General features: G+C 43.2%; 2 long non-coding RNA genes across 2 annotated transcripts; both read right to left on the reverse strand.

Moving 5' to 3' along the window:
• Nucleotides 1–244: 244 nt before the first annotated feature.
• LOC147726237 (uncharacterized) lies at nucleotides 245–1,556 on the reverse strand. Its single transcript, XR_015309423.1, has 5 exons — nucleotides 1,464–1,556; nucleotides 1,281–1,367; nucleotides 1,080–1,171; nucleotides 714–776; nucleotides 245–315 (listed from the first exon to the last, which is right to left on the reverse strand). It is a non-coding gene; the product is annotated as an uncharacterized LOC147726237 (long non-coding RNA).
• A 6,402-nt stretch (nucleotides 1,557–7,958) lies between these two features.
• On the reverse strand, nucleotides 7,959–9,270 carry LOC147726238 (uncharacterized). Its single transcript, XR_015309424.1, has 5 exons — nucleotides 9,178–9,270; nucleotides 8,995–9,081; nucleotides 8,794–8,885; nucleotides 8,428–8,490; nucleotides 7,959–8,029 (listed from the first exon to the last, which is right to left on the reverse strand). It is a non-coding gene; the product is annotated as an uncharacterized LOC147726238 (long non-coding RNA).
• Between the last annotated feature and the right edge of the window lie 18,105 nt (nucleotides 9,271–27,375).

The following is a 27,375-nucleotide window of genomic DNA, read 5'->3' on the forward strand; positions in this document are numbered from 1 at the left end:
AGTAGACGACAAATTATGTGGACCCAGTGGTAATAGGAAAAGGCAAACAATTTAAAAATAATCAAACAATCATTAAAAAATAAACATCTTTTTAATATACTTGATAAAAATCATATAAAGAACAAGAAAAATGAATTTATATGACAGTACAGTAAAATTATATGAAGTCAATACATACACTAACAAAATATATAATCTTTATACATAAAAAGGACACCATCTGAATTCCAGTGGTGCCCACAATCAGGGTGAGGAAACAGTACTCGACGCGCGTTTCGGCGAAAACGCCTTCTTCAGGAGCCACAAGATTAAAATCTGTAATTACATATAAGGAAAATTATAAAAACACAATACCGAAGTGACCTGTATTGTCAAATAAAATACTTTATATATGCAATATATACAAAACAATGCAGTGTTAAAACATAAGCGGTAACATCACATGATGCCTGTAGAAAACTTATGCAGTGTTAAAGCATAAACGGTTACATCACATAATGCCTATAGCCTAGAACAAACAAGGTGCAACATTCATGTTTTGTGTCTAACAAGTTGAGACATCAACATATTTCAGAGCAAAAGATTGCAGAGTACTCAGAAGATCAAGTAATGTTTAAGGATATATCTCTATATATACAGATAATTTATAACTACTGTATCGGTCAGATGTGCAACCTATGATGTTGTTATGAAAGAAAATGATGTCGACTTACTACTAACAACAGGATAACGCAACAACCTGATATCTTCTAGTGGGTGGTGAGATCACAATGTACCTAGAGAACAAATAATCTCTATGTCAGAAGTACCTACATATTAGTGTGACGCATCATATGAATACAGAAATTGACAAACATTTCATAATTGTTGACATGATGAGAAATATTATGATAAGTCACATGAATACAAAAGCTGCCACAACGACACAGAGACATGTAGAGTGCTGTCATATAGTCTAAAATAAAAAAGTCACATTCTGTTTGAAAAGATAACTGGACCAATATGTTGTTGTTATATTCTAAAAGATCAAACCACATTAGTGTAGAGACAAAACTGAATATGTTCAGTTGTGAAAATACCTGTTGGAGTAGGTGCACAATAATCTTGATTGAACTGGTACGAAATAGAGATGTGATTGTCACAGGTTCCTTAGTTGTAATCTGATAGAGACCTGAAAAAAATATAATTATATCTATGGTCGATACGTGTAACTAGATCTGGTTTGATGGCAGAAACAAGCTTACTTATGATCCAAGGGCAGTTAGGGACAGACTATTTACCTTTGATAATATATCATGGGATATAATTCTTGATGTTGATAACGTGTAATCCACTTTAAAGCGGCAAGATATGGTGTTGTATAGGAACTGCGGAATAAAAAAAAGAAATTACCAGATGTCAGTGGCTGCACTCACAGCTAAAGGTTATCGGTATTATTAGAAGGTGTAAACGTGAACAGCTACCTGAGATCAATGGACGTGGTCAGTATATGTCGGAGACCAACTGTTGAGATGATAAAGACAAAGGGGTTTTCTGTAGTTAGCAGGATAGTGGCTAAAAATATGGAAGAAAGAAAGGGAAAAATACTGCGCTAGTAAATAAAGGAGCTTTCAAATTAACCATATGCAGCAGCTGATGATAATTATCCATGATAGTAGTTGTCATTATTTACATAATTATAAAGAAAAGAGCTTGTTTGGTGCTTGCCTAAATTCCACCAGTTAAAATATATGTAGCTTAAAGATAAGGAGGCACTCGAATTTGGACGTAGTGCTTGATAGTAGTAGGCGTTATTTACATAATTATTACAAAAAAACCTCGTTCCGTGCTTAACTAAATTCCACCAGTTAAATTGTATGGCGCTTAAAGATAAAGAGGCACTCGAATTTGAACGTAGTGCTTGATGGTAGTTGTTAGTCTTTCACGATAGAAACAAGCATCAGCTGCATAATTAATTGAAAAGGAACTCGGTTTCATGCTCAATTAAACAAACTACAATACTACAAGGTCTCCGTGTAAATGAGGCCGAAATGCGAGAAACCCACACATCACAATTCAGAAAAAGTGAGCGGTCAAATGGCATGTCTCATTCTCACTTATTTATTCCCTTAGATGTATTGACATCTCCTCATCGGAGTTCAAACCCATGGGTACCTTGGGATTGAGTTCTATGTATCTGGAGTCAAGTTGACAATAGGTCTCCCAGGCGGTTCGTCACAATTCTTGTGTAGTTTAGGTAATAAATAGAGCACCGCCCCCCCACTCTCCACTTATGGCAGAGTCTGCACATACGCGCAGCGGGTGCGCTAATGGTGCGCCGAAATCGCGCCAAAGGCAAGCCCGTCTATGCCTGGACCGCACCCTGCGCCAGACCCCCAGGCCCCCGCAGATGCCGCCACCCTCAGAGCACTCAACTCCGGCCGCCTCCCCGGCTAGTCCCACAGAATTTGGGTCCCCGTACTGTCCGTAACAGAACAACGTCCTATATAATAAACTGAACTGCATACTCTATGGATTTGAACTAGAGATCCTGAGACTGAATACAAACCAGTCATCTTTCTTGCAACCTTGCATCTTTGATAAATATATCGTCGCGTCCAAGGAGCCTCAACGATTAACTTTGCCCTGAAGAAGTCCCCTCAGGGACGAAACGCGTCGGCTGTGTCCTTTGATATTTGGAGTGAATAAAGAAATATCTTTTTTTGAAAAAAATTGTTCCATATGTAATCTTTGATTATTTCTTGTGTGCAAACTAGAAGACCTTAGTTTGCACATTTCTTTGTTGTGGTGCACCTTTGCTTAAAATTACAATTTGTATCTCAAGTTCTGTACAGAACTGCCATTGTGATGGTGGGTGGTTTTCAGTGTGCACACTATTCCCTTTTTTGTATTTAGAGGGAAAATACTAATTTGGCTATTGTGGTCAGGTGCTCCGTTAAAAAAGGTTCCACCATCCGACTTGCTTCTTTGATCTTTTTGTACCTTGTCGCCACTGGTGTTGGGATAAAATATGTAAGATAAAATAAAGAGATGCAGAAACACCTAGTTGCTAATATTTGATGCACAAATATTGTGTGTGAAAATAAGAATATTCTTTTTCTAAGGTAAATAATATCAATGTCAAAAATATTTACGTTCTTAATATAATTTATTTTGCCTTGGACTCACAGGTGGTTCTGCAAATCCCCGGCAAAATGAAATAAAAAAGCAAGCGCAGGCTCCCACGCTTTCTTTAGAATATCCCACAAATGGGCCAGGTCCTGGGGGCAGGTGATAAATATAGGAGGGGGGTACAAAGGCCTGCCTCCTCGGGCTATTCAAAGCCCCGGGGACCGCCACTTCCCCGGGTGTTCTTAATTATGAATGTGGGCAGGCCCACTGGGACCTCCCGCAGCCCCAGGATCTGCCACCTCCGCGGGGCTAACTAAAATTATCTGTGGGAGGGCCTCACAGAACTCCCTGCCCCTGGGACCACCACCTCAGCTGGGCACACTGTTTTTTTAGTTTTATGTAATGCAGGGGAGTCATTAGGGCCTACCCCTCTGCCCCGGGGACTGCCACCTCCCCAGGACACAAATACAATAATTAAGGGGGTCCATTGTGGACCCCCGTCCCCGGGGACTACCACCTCTCTGGGGCAAATTTGAACAAAGGAGGAGGATTTGAACAAAGGAGCCCTGCATGGCCCTGGGGATCTTCACCCCCTAGGGCTCTCTCCAGAAATGTCTTAGGGTGCCCACCCCAGGACATTGCAGTATGCTCCACTTTGAGCAAAGCAGAGCAGTTTGCCTTTATACACAGGGAGCTGCATGTCAGCTGCCCACTGTGTGTAAAAGCAACGCCGGTTCCTGCAAGGGTCGGGGAGCTGGCAGGGACTGGGGACACCTTCAGGCTCTCCCCGTGGTCCCCCACGAAGTAGCCTGGCTCCAGGGGATGGGGTCCCCGGGCAGAAATGGCTAATCACTCACTTATACATGTAGTCACGCACCCACTGAATCATCCATCCAGGCACTGATAAACCCACTGATTCACCAATACACCTTGGTATATATACCTCATAAACCTCATAAACCTTTTAAAAATACTCACAGTCACTAGATGATGTCATCAGTAATGTCATTTGAGATGTCATCCGTGATGTCACTGACCATGTAATATGTGGCATAATATGTGAGGTCATGAGTAGTGCATTGCAGGGAGGCAAGTTATAGCTCAGCTAACTAGAACTGCTGGATTTCTCTAGCTATGTATGAGTGAAAACTGAACCTAACTATAATGTCTCTGTAACCTTTCATTTTTTCAGTGACATTTTTTTTCCATTCCCCAACTATAACATTAGTTTAACCTTTGTTTTTTTCATTCCTCCTACAACCGGGACTCATGACCAGAACCTGTGCACGTTAGGGTGGAGGAGCCCCTCATAATTACAGTTCCTCCTGGTTTACTTGCAGCAGCACACGGGACTCACACTCACCCTCCACACCACCAAAAAAGTAATTAATCCAATATAATATCAATGAAATATTTTAATCCAATTTGTCGAACAACCCAACGCATTTCAGAGTTGAACACACTTTGTTCACAGCAAGGGCAGGTTTGGTGCTGGCATTAGGTGCAATAGAGTGACATAAACAAAAGACATACTTCTCAAATGGCATAGTGTGCTGAAAAAACAAGCGCCCATCTTAGCACATTTTTATTTCAATATGTAGTACTGGAAAAATAATGTAATGTATGTTTGGGGTGAGATAAGATCAAGAATCGTAATAAATAAACAATCCATATTGACATGGACAATCATCAAAATTAGAACAATCTAATAAACAAAATTAAAAAAGCCAGTTTCCTGATCCCAAACCCTGATACTTGTAATAGACAAAGCAGAAAAATAATTATCAGAAAATACAGTTTCAAAATCATAAAATTACATCTGTCAATGGATATCATTCTCTCTACTACTTCCAGTGAAAGTCCAAAATAGATTGGTGTCAGAAACGAAATATAGGAATATAAAGGTTCAATCAAGCCTCAGTGGGCATTACATATGATCTACAATATTTGTACATGTCAGTGGTCCGATAGAGAAAGAACTCATGTAATTATGGGGGTGCACAAGTCAGACTGGGTATACACATCACCATAATTAATCCCCAGTGGGTGTATTGGAACAGGGTCTCTATGATTCCCATGTGCCTATAAAGGACGTTACGTAATTCTTTAAAAAAATTAAAGTGGGAATAATGATAATAAACACACTATATTCTCAAATCAGACAAAGGGGAAGTAACCCATGTATACTGTCCTACTGATAAGCTGATTGTAGATACATTTTCAGCCTTCCAAATAGTAGGGAAGGGGAATGTCCAACCCCAAGAAATATGTGCAGTGCTTTCTATTAGTACAGCTCACAGTATATAGACTATTGACATGTCCTATGTGAAACAAACAGAACAGAAAACAAACCTGTTAAAACCCCATTGCAAATTTAGAAACACCTCATTGGAAACATATCATAAGTCTCTGAAAAATACCACAATAGAAAAGAGAAACTAAAGTTGTGAGATGCCGTGGGCAAAAAGGGGGAAATGGAAAGTTAAAAATGAAGAAAAGAAAAAAGACAAAAGGTGAAAGATAAAGGTGAGAATAAGAAAAGAAAGCCCAGAGCATCACAGTTCAGAAAAAGTGAGCGGTCAAATGGCATGTCTCATTCTCACATATTTATTCCCATAGATGTATTGACATCTCCTCATCGGAGTTCAAGGGATTGAGTTCTATGTATCTGGAGTCAAGTTGACATAGGTCTCCCAGGCGGTTCGTCACAATTCTTGTGTAGTTTAGGTAATAAATAGGGCACTGCTATTTTAGGAAATCTGTTGAGTAGGAAGGTATATTCCTCCCACTCAATGAGTCCATTATTTTACCATTTATTCAATATTTTGTGAGCGCTATCTAGTCATACCCACCCATATGTGTCATTTTAATCTGTAAAATCAAACAAAATGGAACTGACCGGTGAGCCCACAGCACTTAAACAACTATATACATCTAAAAAAGTGGAGGGTCACGAATTGCGTTGCACTGTGTGTGTGTGTACAACAGATAACGCTTCTGACAGATCATTCTGTTAAAGTGCCCAATACATTCTTGATCTGTGTTGGGACTCTTGGATATTGAAATGTTAAGAACAAATGAGTCGTCTGCTAGTTGAAAATAATTTTCATAACTTTTATACATTTACTCTTTACGCACACCCACACTGTTCAGAGATGGCTAGATAGGAAACTGTCTTGCACAGGCGTATTCCGGCACAAACAGCTTCCGGGATCCAGATAGTTGCGGGTTCATTATCAGTGATTTGTCACCGAAGACGATGGGGTGCTGGTTAAACGTGGACGCCTGAACCAGTGGTATGTCAAATTTCAAGTGGGCGCGATTAGTGGCTCGTTGATTGAGCTGGAATCTGTCTTTCAGATTAGTATGGGTAAACTGACAGAAAGGGTTTGTGTTTACAGCAGATGTGAATCGCGCTAACTTGTCTCGTTTCTTGCATTATGGGCTTTTGGAACATGGTATAAGAGGCAGTAAAACACGTATTTGGGGTGGTTGAAAAAGTAGATTTGAAAATGGAGTGGGTGAGGACGCAACTTGACATAGTTCTAATATGCACGTACACTATTTAAAAATTAAAGATATGTGTGATATGTGTCTGTAACTGTGTTTAAACTTGTAGGAGAGTATATGTCACCTCCTTTGTACAATGGGACTGTCAAGTTCTTTATATTGATATCACTTTATTTTGATACACATCTTTTCTAATCACCCTTAAATTGGGAGGTTGGTCATCTTTCTTTCATGTCAGGATAGTGCCAATGATGACATAATGTGCCAACTGGTGATGACCTACCAGTACCTACCTTGGTGTTGCTTACGTGAAGCATTTTCTGACCTATCTTACACTATTTTAGACCCACATAGTTATTGATCCAGGATTGTTTCTTAGTATTGTGCCTGTACTCGTTCAAGTGATCGTTTGCTTCGTTGTGCCTCTGTTCACCTCGGTGCCTCCACCGCCGCATCTGACCCACCCCGCTCCCTGCCGCTGCTCCCCCGCGGCCCCACCCCCGTCCCCTCCAGCATCACCGCTCCCCTCCCATTCGCCACCCTCTCCCAGCTGCTCCTCCCTCGCTCCGCCTCCCACTCTCCACTTATGGCAGAGTCTGCACATACGCGCAGCGTTCACGCGCAGCGGGCGCGCTAATGGTGCGCCGAAAGCGCGCCAAAGGCAAGCCCGTCTACGCCTGGACCGCACCCAGCGCCAGACCCCCAGGTCCCCGCAGATGCCATCCCATTCGCCGGACGTACGACGCCGCCACCCTCAGCGCACTCAACTCCGGCCGCCTCCCCGGCTGCCACCAAGCCACCCCAGGACGCACCCACGGACCCTTCACCTGCCAATCCTGCAAGTTCTCCTGCATACGGACCTGCACTTCACCTGCACCCACCAAGCCGAACACCAACAACAACCACCTGAAGTGCATGTTATGCTCTTAAGAATAGAATCTGAGTCAAATCTCTAAATAGGGACTTTATCTCTTCTAACATGTATAGCACTAGATCTATATGAGAAAAAAAAGGACCCCCTGGGTAGTGATTATTGAAACTCCTAGGGCAGGGTAAATAAAATATATGTAGAAAATTCCTAGGTAGTCTCAATAGTAGACGACAAATTATGTGGACCCAGTGGTAATAGGAAAAGGCAAACAATTTAAAAATAATCAAACAATCATTAAAAAATAAACATCTTTTTAATATACTTGATAAAAATCATATAAAGAACAAGAAAAATGAATTTATATGACAGTACAGTAAAATTATATGAAGTCAATACATACACTAACAAAATATATAATCTTTATACATAAAAAGGACACCATCTGAATTCCAGTGGTGCCCACAATCAGGGTGAGGAAACAGTACTCGACGCGCGTTTCGGCGAAAACGCCTTCTTCAGGAGCCACAAGATTAAAATCTGTAATTACATATAAGGAAAATTATAAAAACACAATACCGAAGTGACCTGTATTGTCAAATAAAATACTTTATATATGCAATATATACAAAACAATGCAGTGTTAAAACATAAGCGGTAACATCACATGATGCCTGTAGAAAACTTATGCAGTGTTAAAGCATAAACGGTTACATCACATAATGCCTATAGCCTAGAACAAACAAGGTGCAACATTCATGTTTTGTGTCTAACAAGTTGAGACATCAACATATTTCAGAGCAAAAGATTGCAGAGTACTCAGAAGATCAAGTAATGTTTAAGGATATATCTCTATATATACAGATAATTTATAACTACTGTATCGGTCAGATGTGCAACCTATGATGTTGTTATGAAAGAAAATGATGTCGACTTACTACTAACAACAGGATAACGCAACAACCTGATATCTTCTAGTGGGTGGTGAGATCACAATGTACCTAGAGAACAAATAATCTCTATGTCAGAAGTACCTACATATTAGTGTGACGCATCATATGAATACAGAAATTGACAAACATTTCATAATTGTTGACATGATGAGAAATATTATGATAAGTCACATGAATACAAAAGCTGCCACAACGACACAGAGACATGTAGAGTGCTGTCATATAGTCTAAAATAAAAAAGTCACATTCTGTTTGAAAAGATAACTGGACCAATATGTTGTTGTTATATTCTAAAAGATCAAACCACATTAGTGTAGAGACAAAACTGAATATGTTCAGTTGTGAAAATACCTGTTGGAGTAGGTGCACAATAATCTTGATTGAACTGGTACGAAATAGAGATGTGATTGTCACAGGTTCCTTAGTTGTAATCTGATAGAGACCTGAAAAAAATATAATTATATCTATGGTCGATACGTGTAACTAGATCTGGTTTGATGGCAGAAACAAGCTTACTTATGATCCAAGGGCAGTTAGGGACAGACTATTTACCTTTGATAATATATCATGGGATATAATTCTTGATGTTGATAACGTGTAATCCACTTTAAAGCGGCAAGATATGGTGTTGTATAGGAACTGCGGAATAAAAAAAAGAAATTACCAGATGTCAGTGGCTGCACTCACAGCTAAAGGTTATCGGTATTATTAGAAGGTGTAAACGTGAACAGCTACCTGAGATCAATGGACGTGGTCAGTATATGTCGGAGACCAACTGTTGAGATGATAAAGACAAAGGGGTTTTCTGTAGTTAGCAGGATAGTGGCTAAAAATATGGAAGAAAGAAAGGGAAAAATACTGCGCTAGTAAATAAAGGAGCTTTCAAATTAACCATATGCAGCAGCTGATGATAATTATCCATGATAGTAGTTGTCATTATTTACATAATTATAAAGAAAAGAGCTTGTTTGGTGCTTGCCTAAATTCCACCAGTTAAAATATATGTAGCTTAAAGATAAGGAGGCACTCGAATTTGGACGTAGTGCTTGATAGTAGTAGGCGTTATTTACATAATTATTACAAAAAAACCTCGTTCCGTGCTTAACTAAATTCCACCAGTTAAATTGTATGGCGCTTAAAGATAAAGAGGCACTCGAATTTGAACGTAGTGCTTGATGGTAGTTGTTAGTCTTTCACGATAGAAACAAGCATCAGCTGCATAATTAATTGAAAAGGAACTCGGTTTCATGCTCAATTAAACAAACTACAATACTACAAGGTCTCCGTGTAAATGAGGCCGAAATGCGAGAAACCCACACATCACAATTCAGAAAAAGTGAGCGGTCAAATGGCATGTCTCATTCTCACTTATTTATTCCCTTAGATGTATTGACATCTCCTCATCGGAGTTCAAACCCATGGGTACCTTGGGATTGAGTTCTATGTATCTGGAGTCAAGTTGACAATAGGTCTCCCAGGCGGTTCGTCACAATTCTTGTGTAGTTTAGGTAATAAATAGAGCACCGCCCCCCCACTCTCCACTTATGGCAGAGTCTGCACATACGCGCAGCGGGTGCGCTAATGGTGCGCCGAAATCGCGCCAAAGGCAAGCCCGTCTATGCCTGGACCGCACCCTGCGCCAGACCCCCAGGCCCCCGCAGATGCCGCCACCCTCAGAGCACTCAACTCCGGCCGCCTCCCCGGCTGCCACCAAGTCACCCCAGGACGCACCCACGGACCCTTCACCTGCCAATACTGCAAGTTCTCCTGCATACGGACCTTCACTTCACCTGCACCCGCCAAGCCGAACACCAACAACAACCACCTGAAGTGCATATTAGGCTCTTAGGAATAGAATCTGAGTCAAGTCTCTAAATAGGGACTTTATCTCTTCTAACATGTATAGCACTAAATCTATGCTATATGGTTATAGGCAATACATGGTGCTTTTTCTAATATGGTCAATGTCTTTAAACAGGGCACCTTCCTCTTCGCACCATAGCCGGGCTGTATCACTGCATTATCTGGCATTTCCATTTCGACAAACTAAAATATATTAGTAAGTATTAACTATAGCTTGGTATTATTTTTTCGTTTAACCAGTCTGATATCGACTGCTTAGAACAGTAATTAGATCTCGTAGTAAACACTATTTTCACTGTCAATTGCTATTTTTAGGAATTAAAATCGAGCGGAATTGATGTAATCGAAAGCAGTCTTTTCAATCGCCAGACGAGCTCTATATATACTGCATGGGTATCAACCCATAAGTAAGTGGCTCTCATTATAAAAACTAATATAGATTACAATCAATGAGATATAAGGGTAGACACCCACTAAGAAAGATGACAAATTATGCAGTCATGCTGAAACTTTATATCCATAATCCGCCGTATATTAGGTACATGGTTTGTTGCCTCTTATCAAGAAAAAAATGGGCTGAGTAGCTATATCGTATAATAGTCGTGCACCTAAACTGACAGAGACAGATGAAACTTTTAGTTGTTGGAAATATCTATCTGGAACGTGGGTCAGTTTATGTCTGCCTAAATGTGATTTTATCCTCTACAGCAATGGTGATAGTTTTCCGTGCGAGACTTATTGTACCTCTTTCATCCGGCCAATAGAAACTAGACACAATAAAAACGTCAGTACAACATCAAGTACAACTATCAGAAATCTATATGGTAAGAGAACAATTAACAATAAAGAATATTATATTGATACATTGGGTGTATCACCAGTGCAGTGGTATCCGTCTTCCAGGTGGAGCAGGAAGCAGATGCCTTCATTGTTTCATTGTCTTTCTGATATGTTAAAGTTGTCTGATTGACTAGGTAGAAAGAGATAAACTGTTTTTCTATGTTATTCAGAATGTGTTTTACCATAACTATGTACATAATTGTATATATGAATATATGGTTTTGCTATGATCACATCTATGTTGAATTTTAATTGGGGTGTTTTTTGTTTCTGGTTCTAAGCATGTAATAAATTAAAGATTACTTAGTCTAGGTATAATATATGTAAATATGTAGTATGTGGACTAGCGACCTTACATGTGTAAATATAGATTTAATTGCAATTCCCTAACAATTTCTGTAAATATGTTCTTTACGTAAATCTCTCAAGCACTGATTATTTTATAGTTAACCATCCTAAAAATCATTTTTTGACCATTTGTTTACTTTAGTGCAATAGACGACTCCCTGATGAAGGCACGTATGCCGAAACGCACGTAGTTGACACCTGCCGCACTGCCTCCTTCGACTTCACGTCTACCGTATTTTGTCTGTGTATAATTTTGTTGGTTATGATGAAAAAATGTATATGAAATCATTGTTATTAAATAGATACTATTAATGGATATATGACTTATACAGCTGATCATGAGCTATATGCAAAATAAGAAAATAAATGTGGTTCGATTCATATTTCTGTGTGTATACATTTATTAGAATAGGATGGTTTCATTTTGCTTTTGAGATATAAAATAGGTTTATGTTTTCTATCAGCACCTAGCTTAACTTTTTCCTTAAATGCTTAATTTCCCTATGTTATAGCTAGTTGTTACTATAGGGGTCCCTTGTTTTGTAAAGAGAACAACGCTCTCTTACCCTCAGCTTTCTCTCTGCCCAAGGCTCTCTCAGCCTTCTTCTTCTTTGCTTTCAGCTGAATCTTGGCCAGCTGCAGTCTTAGTTCCCTCTCTGCCTTACTGTCTTCCAGCACCTCTGAGCACAGACCCTGGGCAGACCCACTGCTCCCTGCACCATCCTGGGCATCATGGGTATCCTCTGGGGACGAGTCATGCTCATCCTGATGCTGAGGACTCAGGTTTGGGTCTTCCACCTCCTCATCATCCTCCAAGTATACTTTGACCTTCACATCACCTCCTCAGGGGGGGTCTGCCATGTCCGGTCTATCCTCAAAGGCTCTTACCCAGTTTGATAGCCTTCCTGCCTGCATTCAGTCCCTTCTCCTCCTTGCAGAACTTCATCAGCTCAGACCTGTTAGGATGTCAAAGTTGATACAATCTATCTCCATGGAAACAAAGGAAGGTAAGGCACTTAAATTTGGAAAAAGTAGAAGACAGCCAAAAAAAACTCAAGAAGATTTTGAAAAGAGGTCAACTTTGGTGTCAAATTATTTACATGGGATTTTTGTGTTGCACCAATCACTCTATGGCACTGCACACACACAAGCACTGGATCTCACTGTTATACAACAGGGTGGGTTACCCCTGTATAATGACCAGCCACAATCCCTTTCGGGGTGAATCACATAATTCACTCAATTAACCTGTCCATAACCCTATGTATGGTAGCTTTGCACAAAAGCAGTGAGGCTTAAATATGATGCAATGTGTAAAGTCTTTATACAGTACACAAATGGTAATAAAGTGAAAGCACACACAAGAAATATCCAACACCAATTTAGAAAACCTGAGTACATTTTAACAAATTATTTGACATGACAATGAATCAATTCCAACCAGTAGAAACAGTAATATGGGTTTTTAAAGATTTGAGTGAAAATAGAGCCTAGGAGCACAAAGCTTAAATTTGGTTCATGCCAGCTGCAATGGAACGAGGGCCAGATGAATATGAAGTTAGGCCCAATGAACAAGAGTACTTTAAATGCTGGTTTCGGAGCATTTCAGGATTCTGTGTCACGGATACATTGGATAGGGGCAGTTCTGTGGAGCTACGAGCATCATAGCAAAAGGTTTGGAGGAAGACCATCCTAACGCTGACAGGTTTCACAAGGAGGTTAAAGTAGTCAGGCCTGGTTGTAATTCCCAACAGAAGGTGTTCTGGTAATTCAGGCCACATGCATCATCTTGGGATTGAATGCTATTTTATTCTCACTTGTAGTGCGGGTGGGTAGGAACTAGACCTGGGCGGCAAATTCCGTTCCGCTCGCGGAATTTGTGGAATTTGGGTAATTTCGCGTCCCGCAGAGAACACGGAATAGCCAAAAATTATGCAATCCGCGGCTTCACAGAATTTTATGCTTGTTAGTGCTTTCAAAATGCGTGTTCGCGAGATATTTCTTCCCGAGCACGCAAACAGCGTTCGCGAACAGGAAAAAAGCATTGCTAATGGGACAAACAAGCAATTTCGCATGTTCGCTGAACTTTTGCGTGCTTGCGGAGATTTTTTACCATTTCGCAGAGCTTTACGTAGGACAACTACGCAAATTCCGCCCACCCCTAGTAGGAACCTCTTTCTCCATTTTATCTGTGCTCTACCCAGTTGCGAGTACAGGGCCCCCTGGGATTGTCCTGCAGTTGCTGTATCTGCTTTTATCATTCACGGTGAGGGAGTTGTATGGGAAGGGTTTGAGTTGTATGGGAGAGAAGGGTGAGTCAACCCCCATGCCGATGGTAGTGGAATGTGACCCACCAGTCGGCACTAAGTTTTGAGTATGTCCATGGGTCTGAGGACCCCTGATGATAAGTGTGTGTGCAGAACCACCTTCAGTGTATTTGTTGACCAGTGGGCCTATAGTGCAGCCACAGTTATCCGGAGCTGCAGCAGTTAGTCTCTGATACCTCAGAAGCCAGAGTTCGGTCTGGCAATGCTGAGAGTAAGGAAGTGCTGTGTCATCTCTCCATCGCTGCCCGTGTTCTACTGGGCACTCCGGCTCGCAGCATGGTACTTCTTCCTGTAGGTCACAATTTGAACAACAGTCCACGATGTGCACTTCCTATAGGGGTGTGGCATTCGTCTTGTGTGCTACCCACATTAGATCTTTGGTGGGAAAATAAGAGATCTTGCTGTTTAACACATCTCTCCACTGATGCCTCCTATGTTTATGGCTTTGTAACTGCCAAGCAAAAGTGGTTATAGGTACCCGGTTTGCCATTTTGTCAACCTCATTCTCTGCAGGCCCATGCATCTCTACTCAGAAGCCGTGGTCCCTGAGTAAGCAAAGAGTAGAGATGAAATCAATATAGCCCCAATCAGCCAGATAAGGGCAGTTTAATATGCAAATAAATGAAATAAACAAAACGTGAATTAATTACATTGGGACACAAGCCTTTATCTATGAACTCACATAACCATGGCCAGACTCCACCTCCCCCACATTACTACTCTTGACCCTACAGAGAGCACCACTTTACTATGCATCATAGACAACTTTACTTTTTCTTTGACTCTCCTGTAAGATTTATTATATTGAGTTGATGGTGCTTTCTACATTCCCATTGGTTGTAACTTATCCAACCATTAAATCCAGTGCGACTCTTCCTTCAATAACCTTAAATGACATCGACCCTTTGATACAATGTGAAGTAATATTATTCCTACAACATTGTTCCAAAGGCATAAGTCAATGCTACTCCACTTGCAATAACCCACCTGAAACTCTGACTCACTATTCTGTTAGTCCCTCTCCACATTGCATTACCTTGTGGTGCAACTCTTTCGTGGTAGAGACCACACCCCATTATCTCACAGTAGCTCACCAGGAAATCTTTTACTTCCCAGGCCACCAATATTGTTCTTTTAACGTTTTTTATCCAATGTGATAAATATCGTTAATACATCATATTAAGCAATCTACATCTCAACACTGCTCATGCCACTATTTTTCTACTGGAAATATTAAATCAACCCTCAAATAAAAGTTATAATTCCATCTTCCTCCGAGTCTAGCTCATGTGGTAAACTATCTATTCTTAAGTAATCCTTCTTGACAAAGTTAACTACCCTCTCCAATGCAACATCAGTGATAACTACTTTCCATCACTCTCAATCGAATCATACCGAAACACGGGGCCGCACCACACTTCTCACTAACCGTTCTACCTCCTCCTCCTCTTCTTCAGTGTCACTGGCCACTTTCAAATAAGACACAGAATATCTTAATAGTGACTCAGATTTAGCCCCTGGAATATGTCCCACCACAATATCACACTCATGGAATTTGGTGAAAAGCTTTCAGCAGTTTCGCAGTGGCCTACCTATTTAATACATTGGTGGGCCCTAGTGGTTTGCAATAAATGTGTATTACAAACTCAGATGTAGGTCTTACATTTCTTGACCACACACATGAACATTGACCTCGTCCTCTTTAGCATGGAATAATCAGGTTCTTGTGGTTTCAACATGGAAGAATCAAATGCTTTTCTGCACTCTTCCCCTCCTCTTTTCTGCCCTCACTAAGGTTCCCATCTATACTCTATGACTCAGTTAAATGCATCTTGCATCTTGGAGCAAGAGAATTGAGCATAGGTTCCCATACCAAATTCTTCTTGACAATCCTAAAATAAAAAATGTGCATATTTCTATAAATGAAAGCAGCTCTTTCTGTAAACCACTGTTCGGACTTCTTCTGTAGCCTTTAACAAACGTGGCCCAGGGTTTATAACTTCCCCCAAGGTAACATGTAACAGATAAAATATCTCTGTAACTCCCAGCATTCACTTGTGTTTCCTGAGTTTTATCCACCTCTTCCTAAGCATAATCTCCACCAAACCCTTGATATTGTCTTGGAAGACCAAGACCGCTATCAAGACTTTGAACATCTTTCTCATAAGTACTTGGAAAACATTGGCATCTAACTGCAATCGGAAAAGCATCCTCCCAAACTGGACATTTCTAACTGGCATACTGAATGCTCTCAAAATGCCTACACTCTCTGGTCAAAACCACTTGTGGATATGCTGAATATTGTTCCAGCTTTGGAAAGACACTTCATCACACAGGATGAAAATTTGCCTAGCCTTGGTGTTGGTAAGTTTCAATTCTATTAAGGACTGGGAGGCTTTGGACTATGCCTTCTTCCTTCGCTTTATTTTTTACAGTAGCAACACCAAACATTAACAAACTACATTTCCCATGAACACTTGGGAAGCAAAAGTCTTAACAGGAGTCCTTTGTCTGTGTCCAGACTCTGGCCAGCTCCCATAGTCCATCTAGGCTGTTTCCTCTTCCTCTTCCTCTTTCTTCGCGCGAAGCACATGTTGGTCAGTTTTCACTTATCCTGTTTGGGACCGTCATTTCTTGAAAAAGAGGCAGCGTCAGAGGCAGAACCTCAAGCAACGGAAAATAGCACAAGAAGAGATACTTTACAAGTACATCATCACTGATACAGGCTGTACAGTTCATAAATGGATTACTTACAACCATATGGGAGGGTCCACTTCTTTGAAGTCATTGGGAGGGATAATACTCGCCTCCGAGTCCTTAATAGAATTGAAACTTAACAGCACCAAGGCTAGGCACATTTTCATTCTATGGCAGGACCAGAGGCTTCAGATTATGCCAGCCTGTCGACAACTAGCCTAGCCACCTCCAACACTGGCTTGAAATAAAACCTCTTAAAAGTGGAATCTGAGGACCAATTGGCCGCCTGCATCAGATCCTCCAGTCGTGCCTCTAGGGAAAAAGCTTTAGGGGCCATCACCCCTCTCGCTGAATGAGCACCAAATTGCTTAGTATCAATCCCTGCCTCCTGCATTACCCAACGCACCCACCTGGCAATGGTTGGGGAGGAAACTGCCTTGTATGGCTTGCACAACGCAATGAGCAGTTGTCTTTCGCCCGGAAGGCGGGAGTCATCAGTCATTTCTGCATAAGCACAGAGGCATTGCACTACACACAATTTAGGGGGTTCTGGAAAAGCCGGATAAGAAATAATCCTTGTGTGGGGCTTAGTTCTTCTACTTACTGTGAAGGACACTCCGTCCTGTGAAAACACTCTGGCAGAGATGCCTAAAGCTCGCACATCCGAAACACGCCTGCAGGATACCAGGCACAACAGCATCGCCAATTTGGCCTTTACTTCTTTATGAGAAAGAAACCTATTCGGTTGCCAGGACAGAAAATGGTTCAAAACTCTGTTCACGTCCCAGAGGACCGAGTAATGTGGCTACGGGGGAAGCGAGAGGCGAATCCCTCTCAGCAGCCGGCACACCAAGGGGTGCTCACCCACTGGGGAACCCTGCACCATAATGTGACCAGCCGAGATCACCGAACGGAAGGTATTAATGGACCTATATGCCAGACCCTCCTCAGTCAAACTCGCCAGAAAATTAAGGATGTGGACTACATCTGCCCCCACGGGATCAAACCCCCGTCACACACACCAACGACGCCATCGATGCCAGGCTGATCAATATCTCCTCGTCGTGCTATCTGCCCATTCCCTGGTGAGCAGGTCCTCAGTCTTTCCCGAAAGGCCTGGGAGCGACCAGCGACGCCGGAGATCCTCCAGGCCATCAGCCTCAGAGACCCCTCCTGGACTAGCCAATGGGGAACCCGGTCCGGATTGAGCAGAATGTGAGAGTGGGGGAGTAGGATTGGAAAATCCCAAGAAAGTTCCAGAAGAACCGGAAACCAAACTTGAGATCTCCACCATGGCGTGATCAACACTACCTCCACCAACTGGCGCCGTAACAGTGCCGACACTCGCATTATCATGGAAAACGGGGGAAAGGCATACCCCTGCTCCCACGTCCAATCCTGAAGGAAAGCATCTGTCTCTTCCACAAGAGGATCCGGGCGTCAGCTGAAGAACCTCGGAAGTTGATGGTCCAGGCGCTACGCAAACAGGTCCACCAAGAAGGGATCCCACTTCTCCGACAGTAGGGAGAAAACCTGCGGATCCAGCTTCCACACACTGGCATCCAGGAGGTGACGGGAGTGCCAAACGGCCACCTTGTTCTCCTGCCCCGGCAGGTACTCCGCTGTGACCGATACCTGGTTGTCCAGGCAAAAATGCCAAAAATCCCTGGTCAGATCCGCCAGCATCTTGGATCTAGTACCCCCTAGGTGGTTGATATACCGGACTGCTGAAACATTGTCCATCCTGAGAAGGACACATCACTGCACCCTGTCCTTTGTCCAGCATTGCACAGCAAAATAACCCGGTAGTAACTCCAAGCAGTTGATGTATAACGACTGCTCGTGAGTGGACCAGGCACCACCTGTGGAAAACTCTCCGCACCTGGCCCCCCACCCGGAACGACCGGCGTCCGACTCGATCACTATGTCTGGGGATGAACCGAATTTCGCGCGGACATTCCAGGCCTCCATGTGCGTGAGCCACCATTGCATTTCGTCCCTCACTTCCTCCGACAGCGTAATCAGTTTATAGTAAGTTAGGCCCTGCCTGAGATGATACATCTTCAAGCGCTGCATGGCTCAGTAATGCAAGGGCCCCGGGAATATGGCCAGAATCGACGATGAAAGAAGACCGACCAACCGTGCAAATTGACGGAGAGATATCTGTGGCCTTGCTAGAGTTTGACATAGCTCGTGCCTGATCTTTGATATTTTCTTGGCGGGAAGACTCAGAATGGCGGCCACGGAGCCTTTGTTGAACCCCAAAAAGGTTGCACATTGAACGGGAACCAGGAGGGACTTCCTTTAGTTGATGGCGAATCCCAATCCCTGAAGGAGGTTGACCGCCTTCTGTAACTCAGATGAAAGCCGTTCGGGACACTGGTCCAGAAACAGCATGTCATCCAGGTAAACAATCATCCTCGCACCCCGCACCCGCAGAAACTCCACTACCGGCCGAAGGACTTTGGTAAAGCATCACGGAGCGGAGGAGAGTACGAAAGGGAGAGTGGTCAATTCGTAAACCTGACCGTCCCATCTGAACTGCAGAAAACGCTGATGGGGGGGGATATAGGCACCGTCAGGTATGCGTCCTTCAGGTCGAGTCTGACCATCCAATCTGACGGACGCAACACATCCCGAAGGAGGTATATGCCCTCAATTTTGAAATGGCGGTATACCAGCCACTCGTTGAATTCTTTTAATTTGATGCCTGGCCGCTGGCCACCGTCAACATTGTCGACCAAAAAGAGATTGCTGAGGAAACCTCCTGGACGCTCACACGTGCAACAAATCGCCCCTTTTTGTCGGAGGGCGAATACCTCTTCACGCACCAAGCCTGCATATTGCTGCAAGAAAGAAATGGGGAGGGGGCGATAAGGCTGACATGGACGGCCATGAAACTCCAACTGGAAGCCCTGGACCGTCTGCAGCACCCAAGCATCGTTTGTGAGGGAAACCCAAGCCGGAAGAACTGCGCCAAGTGTCCCCTACCCGCAAGCTCGCTGAGGGCCGTACACTCACCTCTTCCAGCACCCTGCTGCTGGCCTCTCTGGCCTCCTCGGCCATGGAACCTCTGTCCACTTGTCGGGTAGAAGTTATTGAAGCAGGCATTATCTTGGAATTGTCCACGGCCGGAGCCTTGCCCCATATTGGAGCTGTTGCCACGGCCGAATGAGCAGCCCCCGCCACGTCCGGCCCTTTCGAAAACTCAAGGGGTAAAGACCTTCTTGATATTGGACTGCGCCCTGTCCAGGGAGGTAAATGTTGCCACAAACTTGCCTAGCTCCTTGATGAAGGGGTCTCCGAACAGACCCCTTGCGCCACCTCACGGCCTCCGAAGAGGAGAGGCCATCCAACTTGGGATCAATTTTAATAAGGAGTGACCTCCGTCTCTCTGTGGAGAGCGAGCAGTTGGCGTTCCCAAGGAACTCATTCGCCCTCTGCGCCCAGTTAGAGAGAACCTCCGGGGATATAGCAGGAGGACCACCCCGCACTGTATGCTGGGGATAAAATCACGTTAGGCACGCATAAAGCGTCCTGCGATTTCAAGGGAATCTAAAAAGTAAAGTCACACACTAGCGCTTAACAACAACAGGGAAAAAACCAAACACCAGGAGAGAAGCCAAAAAACGACTTATCTTGCTGCTGAGCAGCAGAGAAAGAGGAAGAGGAAACAGCATAGATGGACTATGGGAGCTGGCCAATGTGAGGACACAGACAAAGGACTCCTGTTAAGACTTTTTTTCCCAAGTGTTTATGGGAAATGTCGTTTGTTAATGTTTGGTGTTGCTGCTGTAAAAAAATAAAGCAAAGGAAGAAGGCATAATCCAAAGCCTCAGGTCCTGCCATAGAATCCTGACCATCTCATCAGTTCTAGGGAGAGAGGGGATGCCCATCATCCCATGTGGCTTTGTTCACTCTCCTGGGTTTAATTTAGACCGTACATTCGTTGTTTTTTTTGCGCACCACATGAGCAGGGAACAAGCACAGTGATAGATTTACTGGCTCAATGATCCATTAAACACAGAAAGCTTCAAAAATGTCACCCAGTTCTTACTGAAGGCTCATTTGAACACAGCTAAGGTTGTACTTCACCAACACAACGTTCTCATCCAAACCAAGCACATTTAAAAAAATCCCCAAAACGATTCCAAGTTGTTTAGAAACGTATTGCTCTCCAATAATTCCTGAAACACTTTCACACTTTCATATTCAAGATTCCAATAACCTGCAACTCGGCTCATTATTTAAATGCAACCCCCAAGCATCCTTATCTTTGCAATCCAGGACGTCTAGCTCAGACTCCACTGCATACATTTCGCCCCGCCCGTGCTTCCTCAAAAGTCCATTTAATTTTCAAAATAACCCTCAAATTCAATATAAGTAACTTTATAATCCCCCAGATTGGCATCAGGCACTGGAAATTCTCCACTTTGCCCACATTTTCAGTTGTCTTCCTAGAAATTACTGTGACCATTCAACCAGAATCAGACAATAAAGTAGGACTGTCACCATCAATCACAAAATTAACAGAGTGATCCTCATACACTGGAATCTCCTTTTCATCTACTTTAGATGGTAATGCTGTATTGTCCATTTTGTCTGCCATTTTGGCGTTCTCCAATATACTTTCCACGCTTTGGGGCATATTTATGAGCCCTTTAAAGCGCTGAAATGTCACTTTTTGTGACACTCTGGTGGTGCAAAACTACAAATTCATATTCATGAGGTCTCACAAGGCCTCTTTGTGTGGCTTTGAATGGCCTCATGGATTTAGAGTAAGGCAAGGCAGCACAAGTCACTGCCCTGCCTTACTCTGCGCTAGGGAGTTGTTCCATTGACATTGTAGTGGTTGTTCTCATGCAACACCCATGGATTTTGATGTTTCAGCAAATTTACAGAACCATGTAAACCTGGGAATGAGGCAAAGCTTCGACTCCCCAGGGGAGTTGCAACCGGGAGAAATAACTTTGTTTGTACTCGTCTTTTCCTCTTTCCATGTGTGCTCCTAACCTCCCTTCCTGGACAAACACAATTCTGTTGACAGCACAGATACCATTGCCTCATGGTGCAATGGTACCTGAGTTGGAATTAGGCTGCAGTTAGGCACAGCGCCAGAACAGAGAGAAAGGGCAGGAATGCACCGTACTAGATAAATATGGTACATGCCTGCCCTTTCACTTTGATGTAGGGCAATGCAGCAAGGTGACTTGCTGTGCTGCCCTACACCAAAACCCCATAAATGAGGCCCCTTGTTTATCAGCCCGCGCCTGCAAACATCTGCAAAATGTCCCATAGTGCTGCATTTGCTGCATTCTTTCTTCAGCACAAAACAAAATTGGTCCATATCCCAATGAAAATTTGAATGCACATACAGTATAACACATCACACTTATGCTAATGTATGTTGACATTCTCCAAAGGCAATTTGTTACCTTATACCACACAAACATTTTCCTCACCAGGTTTAATCTAATCCCTGGCTAATTGCCTTGATTTCTCTATGAACTAGGCTGTGTCAACTGCATTGTTCACGTAGGATTGTTACATGCCAGAAGTATTTCCTGGATCTATTTTTTTTGTGGCATCTAGTAATCAGATGGCCTCAGTGAAGTTCTCGATTTTACATTTGGCAGCCGATTCCCTTAGGGTTCCCCACTCTGGAAGAAGCACGATGCCTAGACATGTTTAGTTGTTTGCTGAAATGTTTTTACAACCTGGCAAACGCTTCTTGGTATACATAAAGCTGTCTCTCACCAGATGGATCAAACACAAGTAAATGTTTGAAGATTTCAAGTGCTTGCAGGTATACTGAGGTCTCCAGATGATATTGTTTCTAATTAGCCTTGAATTCGAAAACATCAGTAGTTACCAAGCTATTTTAACCACATATTTGGCGGTTCATCTCACAACTAACTAAAAAAGCTGTGTACAGTAAGTGACTTATTCTATGGCACTCTATATATTTTCTGACTTGTCTCACAAACACTATCCTTACCACAATGCAGGTTGTGCATTTATAGATCATTGTAGAAAATAAGGCTGTCACCAATGGCTGAGTTAATTCTTTGTGTGTAAGTTCTGTATCGATGTGTTGGTCTCAGGCACAGACTCTGGCTATATTTTAGTGTGCAGATGTGTGGTTAATGTGAGTTGATCCAATGACTGTTTAAGCCCACCACAAAATGGATGCCACAGAAAATAGGGTTTACGAAGGCACACACAAGATGATAACTCTGGCAGTAGTGAACCTGACATGCTTGACAAGTGCACCTGGAGGGTGCTGACTGTGTGTGGGCCCAACTGCTTTCCCTGTTTTATTCCTGGGCAACCATTATGTTCTAGGAATCCTGTTGCACGAAAACAGCTACAGATTATCTCCAACCAGCTACACCCTGAAATGCCAGACTCCAATATAAATAAGGAACAAAGACACAAGGATAAAACTCTAGGCAGATTGTGTAGATCAGCCAGTAGCTGTATTGTACTTTGATATGCTGTGTGTATGTGGTATGGAATGTATGTCATTATTGAATGTATGTTGATATGGAAGGTTTGTTTGAGAATGATATGTGGGACCATTATGACAAATTATATTTTGAAACCTAAGAAAAGTCCTTATCTTGTTTGATGTGTATTTATTGAAGAATTATATCATGTAATAAATAAAACTTTTTATAATTTTGTAAATCTGCTTTTCTCTGTTCCATGGAGCACCTCTTGTGAATATTTTGACCTCATTCTGAGGCTTTGACTGAAATTAACAGGCAGGTCCTTTTTCTCTGATTGTGTTCCTTGTATTTTCCCCGTGTACCAGCCTATCGCTTGGGGGGGTCCCCCTTCTATCCAATATTTTTAAGGTCAGGTACAAGTAGAAGATAAAGGCTAATGCCAAAGGCACATTCCTCCATAGGGTAGAGGGTGTGGATTTTGACAGCTGGGACGTATGACGGTACAACGCGTACCGTCACAACGCATCCCTTTACCACGCATCCCTTACAACGCAAGTCGTTACCACGACTTGCGCTGGGGGTGCGGATTTCGAATAGTATAATTTACTATTCTAACACCAGTCCCCGTGGACCCTAGGGAAGGTGTTGCCATAGTAAATTTACTATTTTTAATCCTTTAGCGCCCTCCAGCGCAAGTCGTGGTAACGACTTGCGTTGTAAGGGATGCGTGCTAAAGGTACAGCGTTGTAAAAACTTTGTGGTAAACGCTGGCACCAATATTGAAGTGAGGACTAAGTGCATTATTGAGAAACGTCCTTTATGCAGGCCACACACAATGTAGTGACCATCAAGCTAGCACTTTGTGGCAGATGTCCTGAATCTGGCAAACTTTAAAGAAGGCCCTAAGATGCATATTTATCAAAATATCACACAACGCAGCGCAACACAACACCTTGCTGCTCCGTGTGTCAGCAAAAGGGCGGGAATGTGCAATATTTAACATTATATGGCACATTCCTGTCCTTTCCTTGCACTGGTGCAACATGTGCTGCCTAGCGCCAACACAGGAGATGTATGAAGGAACCAAGTATTCCATTGTAATGCATGCCATTACAACACAAATGCCATTACCACGCATAACCTTCAGCACATATTATTAAACATTGACTAAGCCTTTAACCACACACTCCTTTACAATGAGCTTCATTGTAAAAGCATGAATGATAAAGGCATATGCTTGGTAAAGGTTTCACCAAGTATTTTACAGGTAAGTATAAACACTTTATACAAATGGTAATATTTTCATGTACCATACTTACATTTTTGTGATGAAAGGATGCATGGTAAAGGCATATGCTGTGTCGTAAATGTACAGGTAGGGACAAACACTTTTTTATGCAGAGACGGCGCTAGTTCCCTGAGCCACTTGGTTGTGGTGAGCTAGCGAACCCCTTCAGTGCACAAAAAAGTCCAATTCTCCCATCTATCCGATGAAAATAACGGGAAAGGGCCGCCACTCAATGTGATTCCAGCGTGTTTATTTCATACAAATGCACCAAAAACAGTCAGATGTTACAGAGCAATCAGCTTCTTGGTCACAGGTCAGGTTACGTTCACTCCCATGTAAATTTAATACACCTTGGCATTCATTTTACATCCAACCTAAATGATGGGCTCTCCTGTAACGCCTGATTTTAACAAAGCATTCTGGAAGTTTTAACACAGTGGTTTGTTTTCAATATTATAGCATACAAACATATGTATTCAGCATCATAAACTTCAAAATGGATACAAATCAATTTGTAGCTTCCGATAATTGTGTCATATGCATCCATTAAATTTCAAGTGAGGACATTTGCCCTTTAAATTAGATTTCTAGGGATGTTCAAGTGTTCATGGCAATGTTCCAGTATCAGAAAGATTGCCAGATGAGAAACTAGTGTTGTGTACCCCAATTCATCCAAACAAAGAAGCCTTCTCTTAAAGCACAGACAAAAAATAAATAAATAAAGATTGGGTGTGCTTTAACCCCTTCCATGCTGATGACGAACCCCAGCCGTCATGCACTACGGTGCTCGTATGCTGATGACGGCTGGGGTTCGTCACGGCCCACCCCTGTTCGCGCTGTTTACAGCACACCAGGGGAATCGCGGCCGCATCAAAGGGGTTAACCGCAGCGGTGTGGGCAAAATAAAGGGTGGGCGTGGTTAGGACGGCCCCCGGCTGTCCTCCGCACACTCCCACCGTGATGTTGGACGGCCGGGGGCCGTCCAACGCATCTACAGGTTAAAAGAAGGATTCTTTGTTTGGATGAATTGAGGAACATGATACTGTTAACGGTTTTTACAAAGATTTCTTCCCACATTTCTTTCATCTCTGACATCTCGGATTTTGTAATATACGATGTGACACAATAACAGCAATTGAGTTGTCCGCAACAAACTGAATATCCATGTTTGCCATCCACATTATCAAAATGGCTGGATTACTGGATTGTAATCATTAATATGCTTTGAAGCTTCTGTTCCTCTTAAATTGTATGTATTCTTGGGAGATTACAGAGTTATTGTATGTTTTACTGCTGACAAAAAAACAGTTTACTCTTCTTTTAGAAGTTATAGGTCGTTTATATAAAATGTTACTTTACATTTGTATCTCCGTCTGCAGCACTTTCCACATCTATGACTTTGAACCCCAGAACTTGTTGTCTCAAGCTGTTATCACCTCCTTCTCTTGGAATGGCACATGTAACGTACTGTTCAATGAAAGACAAAACAGCCTAATCACTATCTGTTCAAAACCTTTAGTGCATCCTTTATCCGTAATAGCATGTGTACATAAGGAGCCCCTCTGGCTTGGTACTCTTTTTGCCATAAGAAATCAGTTTCCTCTTCAAAAGATGGAATGCTTGTATTGCAGATAAATTACATCATAGCTTAAAATACCTGCAGACATTTGCGTAATCCATGAAACAGAGTTCTTCAGCTGCCTTCACTTCAATGTTTTTTATATTTGAATTTGCTTCTCATAAGATTTTAAGTAATTCATCCCATGCATATTAAGCATAACTAAGGGGCCAATTCCGATCTCGGTCGGATGGCCTTCCCAAAGCCATCCGTAGCTTTACCTTCTGACCAACTTGTTCCCGGAGCCGGTCCGTCCAAACGAGGAAGTACAATGCGTAAATGCACAGTCTACTCCAGAAGGGGTGTACGCCCATCCCCCAGCATAGTCCACCCCAGAAGGGGTGGATGCCCAGCCCCCCAGCACAGTCCACCCCAGATGGGGGTTGATGCCCATTCCCCTAACACAGTCCCCCCAAAAGGGATGGATGCCCACCCCCGCACAGTCCACCCCTGAAGGGGGTTGATGCCCATCCCGAGCCCAATCTATGCCCATCCCACAGAACAGTCCACCCCAGAAGGGGGTTGATGCCCATCCCCGAGCACAGTCTACCCCAGAAGGGGTGGATGCCCACCCCCGGCACAGTCCACCAGAGAAGGGGGTTGATGCCCATCCCCCCAGCACAGTCCACCACAGAAGGGGGTTGATGCTCATCCCCCTAGCACAGTCCACCCCAGGTGGAGTGGATGACCACCCCCCAGCACAGCCTACCCCTGGGTGGATGCCCAACCCCAGCACAGTCCACCCCAGAAGGGGTGGATGCCCACCCACCAGGACAGTCTACCCCTGAAGGGGGTTGATGCGCATCCCCCACTACAGTCCACCCTAGAAGGGGTGGATGCCCACCCCAGGGACAGTCCACCCCAGAAGAGGGTTGATGCCCATCCCTCAGCACAGTCCACCCCAGAAGCGGTGGATGCCCACCCCCAGCACTGTCCACCCCAGAAGGGGTGGATGCCCACCCCCCCAGCACAGTTCACCTCAGAAGGGGGTTAATGCCCATCCCTCCACCACAGTCCACCCCAGAAGGGGTGTATCACTATTCACCAGCACAGTCCACCTCAGAAGGGGTGGATGCCCATCCCACGGAACAGTCCACCCCAGAGGATGTTGGACGGCTAACACTCCCATGCCAAGTTTGTGTATTGTGCACAAACACCTAGATTCAGTGACATATTATGCAAACAAATGCAGTTACATCCATCACTGTAGTGAAGAAAGGCACAATGTGTGGTACAACCCACCAGCATTGACAAGCACATAGGGGAGATGGGTACCACCCCCACATCAGTGTTGTTACCATAGGTGATAGGGGGATCAAACACCCAGCATTGTCAAGCACATAGGGAAGATGGGGTATACCCCCATCAGTGTGGTGCCCAAAAGATGAACATGGGGTTCACACCCACAGCTTTGCCAAGCACATAGGGGACATGGGGTATTACTCCCCCCCACACAATGTTGTCAGCATAAGGTGATAGGGGGATCAAGCACCCAGCATT

The sequence above is a fragment of the Lissotriton vulgaris genome, chromosome 3_1 (assembly GCF_964263255.1).
Source record: "Lissotriton vulgaris chromosome 3_1, aLisVul1.2, whole genome shotgun sequence".
Lineage (NCBI taxonomy): Eukaryota > Metazoa > Chordata > Amphibia > Caudata > Salamandridae > Lissotriton > Lissotriton vulgaris.